Genomic DNA, 5,254 nt, shown 5'->3' on the forward strand with positions numbered 1-5,254 from the left:
TCCTAGAATCTATTGAAAATTAAATAATATAGGCTACACCACTTTGGAACAATTCTAGTTCGCCTGACTTGAATGGAGATGATAGTCCCAGTGCTGGATTTACGTATGAGCTAAACAAGCTATAGCTTAGGGCCCAAAAAATTAAACAGAAAACTGGTTGTAATATAGTTTCCAAGTAACAAGAAAAAGCAAGTAAGATAAAACGTACATACAACAATGATGCGTTGTATTGTTATGTACTAGGCTTTTATGAAGCAAGTAACAGGGCTCTATTTCTCAGCCCCACTTATAATGAGACCCCTGTTATCCAACCTCGTTGATAACGGAGACCCCTTTTCCCAGTCCTCCTTGTGAGGGCCCTTGTTTCCATTAAGTCCATAAATTAGCATATAGCATATATTTAAACCTAAAAAACGGCAAAATTTTGTCGCTGAAAAAGAAAGCTTGACGTATAAAGAGCCCCTTTCAATAGCTTAGGGCCCCATCAAACCTAAATCTGGCACTGGATATTACTCTTTTATACTTCACTCCAAACTACTTAGTTGCCTTAAGATTGGAAGAAAATTTAAAGCTTTGAAATAATTTTACATTAATAGGTGAAAGAAACCTGAATGCTCAAAGTCAATTGTGAAAAAGTTCGAGATTCATCGCTACCGTCTTGTCAGCGTAGATTATCAGAACTTTCCACTAAAGAAACATGGCACAGTAAAAATTATCGGTAGAAAAGGGAATAACTGAAGTATTTAGTGCAACAGAACCTTACGTACACGTAAGGTGCAACTAAAAGTTGATCAAACTTGTAGATCAATTTTTTGCGTTTCCTTGTAATTACAGAGATATTACAAATAGTACTCGTTAAACCCTTTTAAATCAATTACAACAAGACGGTAGTGATGCCTCTAGTCAAACTCCTAACTAGCTAGAACAATATTTTAAGATAATCTGATTGACTGATGTACCTACAGGATCACAAATAATAATAATAAAAAAAATCAGGTACAATAAATAAAAAAACTATTTCTAATTAGTTCTCTTCGATATTAATGTTTCGATCAAAATTAGTTATGGCATAGGATTATTATACCCTATTTTCACTCTAATATATTCTTTAAGCTATGGCACAGACACACAAGTGAATAGTTGAAAATCAAGGCCTCTCATAGTAGTACAAAACAAAATTTTAAAACGGTACACTTACTACATTGTCATGATTTCACACCAACATTTGTTATGTCCTTCAAAAGTGCACAATTAATCAACACCAGTAACATTATTATCTTTCCAAAATAAAAACACACACAACTTTCCTTTTTTTCCCTCAACTTCTGAACTTAATAAAGAACCTACTTTGGCACGTTCAAGTTTATCAATTAGAATTAATAAAAGAATTAAAATTAATTACTTCGAAATATATATACATATACAACTGTTTTACACTTACCGCCTTCAAATGTGCTCAGTTTAAAGTGACTTTAAATATGATACTGATTACGTAACAAGTCCAATAAGAATCATGTGAAATGCGCTTCCCACCCGTATCTAAGTTCTCAGAAATAATGCAAACACAAGGAGTAATATCAGAAATTTAGGAAAAGATTTTTATTATATTTACAAAATAATATCAAATAAACTAATAATTGCTTCCAGGTCCTACCTTCTTGGCCAGAAATCTGGGGACACAACTTTTGGTGTCATAATTGCCGGTACTCAAATTTCTGTACCAGTACAAAATAAACAAAAATTGTAAATAACTATACTTCATTAAGCTAGGTTGCCATGCTGCAAGAATGTTGTAGCTGTTATTAAAAAATCTTGCAACCCCATCTTTCTACTTACTGTTTACACATTACAACTTTCTGAAAGCAAGGAAGATATCACCACCCCTGCATCATTGCACTCTAGTGGACAAATAGTGAATTTCTCACTAAAAACCTGTATTTGGCGCGCTCCCCCTCCCCCCCCCCCCCGGGTCCAAAAGAGCCCGTCGTTTCGGAAGCGTCGAATCTGGTTTCTTCTTTATGTCAGTGGGAGGCCGATAGCAGGTAGCAAGCAAGACGACCCCGAAAGTTGCATATGGTTTAACTCCTTGCAAGATGAAAAAAACTGTTGCATGTCCCTTTCAAGAATATGCTTACATGGAGAAATATTGTAGGGTTGCAAGATTTTTTTTTTATGACAGCTACAAGATTTTTTAATGACAGCCCACTTTTCCAAGTTTGTCGCATAGTTTAAAGTTCTCGAGTTAGTTATAATAAAAAACTGGGAATACAAAGAAGAAAAAATGATAAATACAGTGAGGAAAAAAATAAAATATACTCAAAGACTTCGTTTTAAGAATCTTCATGTCTCTGAAAACGCTGTGATAAAAAACATCAGATTATTTTCCTTCATGACATCTTCAGTTCTAGACAACTTAATTTCTTCCGTTTCTCATTTGAGACTGCTTAAAAGTAACTAACTCCTTCATATTAGCTTTCCTATCTCAAGTAACTTGAACTAAAAAAACAAATCACTAAATAAAGCAACGTTTCTTTTCAAATAATAACTATGTGACAGTTTCGCTAACTAACTGAACATATTGCCTTCATCAGACACTGTCTTTGATGTCTCATGAAGCCAATATGTTGTTAGTTGGCGAAACTGTCAGTTATTATTTTACAATAAACATTGATTTGTTTTTCGTTCCAGTTACTTAAAAGTGTTTATGGCTTTATTAACAGTAAGTGGTGCATATTTTCCCAACAACAATGACAACTAATACAGTTGAGTAAAATCCGGTTATTACTCCAAGATTAGTTGGGGAATAGTTACGAACTATGTACACGTAATCTGAGTTTTTTTTTTTTTTATTATTATTAAATAATATAGGAAGAACGAATATGACAGAAAATCAAGCTCTTTTCGTAATAGTTATTCATCATATCCGTACATAATACAACACAAGAAACGAATTTTTATTCGAATTTAGAACATTTCTTTTCCTCTTAAAGGATTATTTTTCTGAAGCTTCTGCTAAATGAAGAGACGAATGTTGTTTTTGCTCCAAGGAGAATAAAGAGTAGTAACACTAACAAATTTGCTTCATCATAAGCTTAGCGACATATCCTGAAATCTGTTACAGCTTGTATCTGTATGTGTAAGGCTACATCAGGATTGAACGACATTTAATAAACTATTATTACACGCAAGTAACGCATGGCAAAGAATATTGACGCAATTCATAGTTACAAAGGCTAGCTGTTGACTGGAATGCACTGAATAGTTACTGCAATCCAATGTGCGTATTGAAAACTACAGACAAGTAAAAACGTGGTAGAAATTGCGCTGTCATACACGAATCCACTTTATCACACACCATTTGAGTTCATACTATTAAACAATATATACACGGTGTGGAAAAAGTCCCGGAACGGTCCAATATCTCGTGAAGGCACTGTTTTCAATTCCGGGTCAAACCACTGTCCGTTTTTCTGGAGAATCCAAATGTGCAATATGAAATTGGGGTTTCCATTTAAAATTTTAAAGTTACTCCCCGTATCCTCAAAGGAGGTGGAGATAGGGGGTTGCGTTTTGCATCATTGGATAGCTTTTTCAGAACTATTTAGCACGTGTTTTTAATTTGTTTGGCTGATCTGTATATTTTGCGAGATTTTTCCGCATCCTGTGTACGAGTATATAATATTTATCTGCTTTCAATCCAGTACGAAAGAAGGGATTCCTATGTTCAAATACGATTTCAAACAACTCTTACAGTACGTACGTAAAAGTTTAAAAAAATTAAGAAATTAAATTAAAAGTACCAACTAGAAAAGTATATAATTTCATGAACCACTGCACAAATATTATGACATGCTTATTTATATCAGACTGCACTTTTCCTCAATGCAGAGATTAACTCTCGACAAGAATGAACTAAAAACACTAAAATTCACAAAGCAAACACAAAATCGAATATTCTTGCATTACCGGGAATAAGTAATAATAATAATAACCATAAAAGGATTAAAAAACAAGTTTCAATAATGGATCGACCAATAAAAAGCAGTTTACAATGAAATGCAAAATAATACATATGACCTAACAAATGTAATGCACTCCCCTTGTGATAAATCAAACTAATATTTCGTAGATACTGTAAACATTTCGACAGCCTCCTTGGTATCTTTGACTATACCTATTCAGAGACAAATAAAATTAACTAACAAAGTGGACACTTTGAAAGAAAACTTTTCAAGAAAATAGATATAGTAAAATGTTGCTGTAACGAAAGCCAGCATAATGAAATGTTCGAAATCGTGAAATTATTTTTAGGCTCCTTCCCTTTTCCTTATTTAATGTGTTTTAAAAGATTTTGTTTTCGAACCGTATAACGAATGAAAATTTCGTGTTCTTGCCTATATTTAATTTTATTTCTCCCAATAATATTGAAATTCATTCTATTTTATAATACATGTGTATTATAAAATGACGAAATCGTGACAGACATTATAAAAGATAGAAATCCTTCTAATGAGTTGGAAGGAGAACAGAATCGAAAGGATCGGCAAAATTTGACTCTTAGGATTAGGATTAGAATTTAGCTTTCTGGGCTTCCGGCATCTAAGGCCATTTAGCCCTTCACGTATGAGAGATGACGTCCCACGGCGAGCACACTATCCGTTGAAAAGGAAGGAAGGAAGCGGCCTGGGATCATTATCTTAGAACGAAGTCTTTTGTTCCAAAATAAATGTGCACGGGAGGACGCTGAGGTTTCTCCTGGAGTGATTCGTGCCACTTAGACGTTATGTTGATTCCCTGCGCTGCTATTCGTAGTTCCACAATAAACTTACATGCTCCTGTTGCAGGTTTTTTGCTGCGGACTGTACCATCCCGGCATTTGCCTGGTGTGAAGGTGGGAAACCCAGGAAAAAAAACTTGCTCAAGATGGCTGACCTGAAAAAAGCTGTTACACTTTTTCGACCGAGTGTCCCCAACGGTAATCGCACCAAAAGTTTGATTCTTGTGCAGGCTATTAATATGCTATATAGACTTTAAGATTTTTTCTTGTGTCACGAAGTGACGTGTCAGAATCTGTGCCAGAATTTACAAAATTTGGTACGCCGAAAACCTTACAGAAATACTATACCTCTTCCAATTACTGTACATCATATTACTTCGTGTATAATTTTTCTTTCATCTAATAAATATTACGCTTTTTTCTGTCCATATATTTATGTTGAAGTACTGTAGATCCTGCAGTGAATAAAACAGGTGT

This window comes from Thermobia domestica, chromosome 11 (genome assembly GCF_964235325.1).
Source record: "Thermobia domestica chromosome 11, izTheDome1.hap1.1, whole genome shotgun sequence".
In the NCBI taxonomy this organism is placed as follows: domain Eukaryota; kingdom Metazoa; phylum Arthropoda; class Insecta; order Zygentoma; family Lepismatidae; genus Thermobia; species Thermobia domestica.